This window comes from Ailuropoda melanoleuca, chromosome 16, assembly GCF_002007445.2.
Source record: "Ailuropoda melanoleuca isolate Jingjing chromosome 16, ASM200744v2, whole genome shotgun sequence".
Lineage (NCBI taxonomy): Eukaryota > Metazoa > Chordata > Mammalia > Carnivora > Ursidae > Ailuropoda > Ailuropoda melanoleuca.
The window spans coordinates 43904830-43908203 of record NC_048233.1 but is presented as its reverse complement, the minus strand read 5'-3'; the positions used below and the strand labels follow the sequence as shown (position 1 = coordinate 43908203).

Here is a 3374-nt window from a genome sequence, read left to right as displayed (position 1 = left end):
AAAAAAAATATTTACTGAATTAATAAGTAGATGGAGCATATGAGAAGAGAAAAAGATCAATATAAGTTAATTGAAATTAATCCAGAATTGTCTGGAGGAGTCAGTTGTATGGATAGTCAATTCTGATTTTCTTCTCACTTGTGAAACGATTGACACAAGGAGTGTACAGTGATCTCTGTGTAGAATGTTTTTGATTCAATTAACAAGTTTCTGTGTGCGTAGTGGTACTGAAGAGCTAAGGGTCAGAAAGTACTTGGTGTTCTGCCATTAACAATATCAGATTCTTCAAGCTGACCAAGAGATATTAATCCCGCTGTAGTTGTGTGGCCTATTATCAGATGTAGTTGGTGTTTTTATCATTGAAAGGAACTAAGAACTCTTTTTTTTTTCTCTCATTTCCTTACAGATGCCAGACCCTAGAAGAGTCTTGCTTCTTCCTGCTAAAATACCAATGGGTTCTTCATGGTTTTTGCCTCCTAATCTAATTATAGAAAGATAAACTGTCTGTGACTTTCAAACTGACAAGTACCTTTTTTTTCCCTCCCTGCTGTGAGTCTTCATTCATTTGATGCAAGAAAGAACCCTCAAATTCAAATAAAGCATCAACATAGAGAGCTTGATAGTTTGGTTAAGTACCTGCAGTCCCAAGATCGAAATCACATCCCATTTCACATTAATGAAACATAATTATTTAAAGGTATCTTAAAGGATCCAGCTAAAGCGGGGAAGAAACGGGTTGGAAAAAAGTAACTGTGTATTTCTGTTCTCTGACACACATAGATCGGATTCTTTTTAAAATTTATAGGAATGGTCCTTTTTTGATCAGTATATCTCCTTATCCAGAGTCTTCAAGATGTTGATAACAGTTAGATAGCAAAACACCCCATTCTTGTTTAGAATCTTTAGAACACCTTGCTCCCTGAATATTTCCAACCTAGAGTAGGTTTCTTTTGTTTCAACTCTGCCATATTCCAGATAGAAATTGTTCTAGCTGTCAAACCAGGTGTAGATTATTAGAAGTGAAGATTGGAATGGAGGAGAGGAACACTGTATGTGTGGAGAAGAGATAGGCTTTCCACCTATGTGTCAAATTTGATTAAGCTTCAAAGCTTAAATGTGTGATGGCCCTGCTGACTCTCCTGGAATGTGTATATAATAAGTTAGATTTCTGAAACACCCAAGGCTCTGGCTAGCCTAGCATTTCATTGACCCTTACAAGGAAACTTCATAATCTCCCCAGACCAGTTTTTTGTTTGTTTGTTTGTCTGTTTGTTTGTTTGGATTATCTGTGCATTTTTTTGTGTTTTGGTTGGTTGGTTGGTTTTTTCAGGTTTGGTTTGGTTCTAAATCTATCTGGCAGGGAGAGGGATTGGGGATCTGGTATAGATAAGGATTTAGATGAAGCATACTGATAATTTCAAAAATGATCTATCTGGCATTTTTTGTGAGTAACAGATAAGGGGGAGTGGGCTCTTGTGGAATGTCTTCTTTCATGATATTTACACAAAACAAGATTCTCTCCTAATAGAAGCAGAGCTGTTTATTTAGTTGCAGTCCCTGAAAACAGGTTCGAGATAGCCTCAGTACAGTGGTGCTTCTGCTCCTAGCTGTGTGATCTTGAGTGAGTAACTAGACCATTTCCTCTGCAGAGGGTGGTAATGTATTGAGGAGGGAAAAACCACCCATTGTGCCACTAATTCTGGTTGTTTATCAGTCAATACCTCACACCAGCTTAAGGTTATTTAGTAGTCTTATCACTGGAAAATACAAAAACCCTTTTGATTTCATTTGTTTGGGTGATGACAGAACAAAACTCTTATCCTATACTTGTAACCCAGAACTCCTGCCTAGTTTAGAGAAAACAAGAGGGGGTGTGAGTCTCATCGCAAAGAATTAGCTGATTGAATACAACTCAACAAAGGAATCAAATAGAAATCACAAAATCATAAAACATCTGACCTTTTCGAGCGTGAGTAGCACTCACTGTAGGGGAATACCTGTGTGTTAATTTCATTATATCACAAAATAAACAGTCCTGTGGTTTCTTGAGTACACTAATGATTAAAGCAGCCAATTTGTCTGGTCCAGGATCTTTCAGAGACCGCTTAGGATGTTTATTGGGCCTAGAATTCACTAGTCGAGATTTAGTTTGTTGGCAATTTTTGGAGATTCCCAAAAACTAGAATAAAGAAGTGACTATAGGTCCCTCAGAATTGGGGAGAATTTACCTGCGAGACCCTCTTTTTCACAGAATGCCCTCCCTTTGGAATGTGAACAAGTAAGCAGCTAAATATTCGCTTTAATTTCAGTTAAAGTCCAGTGTTAAAGGTTAAATGCAGAAGCGTTTCAAAGCTTAGCCTAGAGAGCCTTTGAGGCCTGCATTTCGATCTTACCCGGGGCCTCCATACTCTACCCCAAGGAGAGGATTTGCTTTTTTGGAAGATTGCCTTTCTCTGTAGGGTTCTAGAAGTGCCATTGTGATTTGCAGATGTTCTCACCAGGAATAAACACGTGTGGGTAGAAATGATGCTGAGCTCTCTTGGTAGCTATACCTGAGCTAAACATGGAGAGTATCTGGATTGAATTTTAAATAACACACTGCAGTACTCTTTCATTGTGGGGGTAGAGAGGTAGCTCCTTGCATGTGTCCTGACCTCAGACAAAATGTATATACATATATTGGCATTCTTGGGGTCCTGTAGTTTTTACCGTGCCCAGCTCATATTTAGCTCCGATATAGGCAGAAACTGAGGAGATGACATTATGCTTATTATTGCCATTTTTAAAGAGGTGGTTATAAAAATCAAGGTGATTTGTATACTGTATTTTAAATGATTGAAGCAGGACTGGCCTTGGAAAGGTGACCTTTAAGATCTTGTGCCAGTTCCGTGGGTAGCATAAGGAAAACTACCTAAATACCATGAGAAAAATTGTATAGTGACCACTCATTCTTCTGATCACTGTCTTCCTGGTACCATTAAAGTTCAGAACATACATCCTACTTTACAGGCATGGCCTCTTGAGAGGCCACTGAAGACACATGATCCTGTTAGCCACACCCACAGTCTCAGGTGACTTTCTATTCCAGCCATACCAAAGTCTGATAAATGCAGACCTGTGTATGAACGGGGAATTTGCCCTTTACACAGCAGTTCCACTGCCTGCTCCAACTCACTTAACTCCCAAACTTGGTAACTGGTGAGACAAGTACAAAAGTTCAGATTGTTTATAGCTAGGAAAAACAGCATCCTAGGCCAGACAGTAACCCTGGAGATCAACCATATGGCCAGCAGATTGGCGTTTGTGTTTACCTTATTTAAAGACTGTCTTATATAAAAACTAAAATAGCATAAGAATCTTTGAGGAAACATGAA

The 3374-nt window shown here is 38.8% G+C and overlaps 1 protein-coding gene across 1 annotated transcript in view; it reads left to right on the top strand.

The window, feature by feature from the left end:
* The window catches only part of GTSF1 (gametocyte specific factor 1), a 15270-nt gene extending 14529 nt beyond the window's left edge, over nucleotides 1-741 (top strand). Inside the window, exon 9 of the mRNA XM_002923434.4 lies at nucleotides 407-741. The gene's annotated coding sequence lies outside the window, so the exon portion shown is untranslated. The remainder of the gene's footprint in view (nucleotides 1-406) is intronic.
* Nucleotides 742-3374: the final 2633 nt, after the last annotated feature.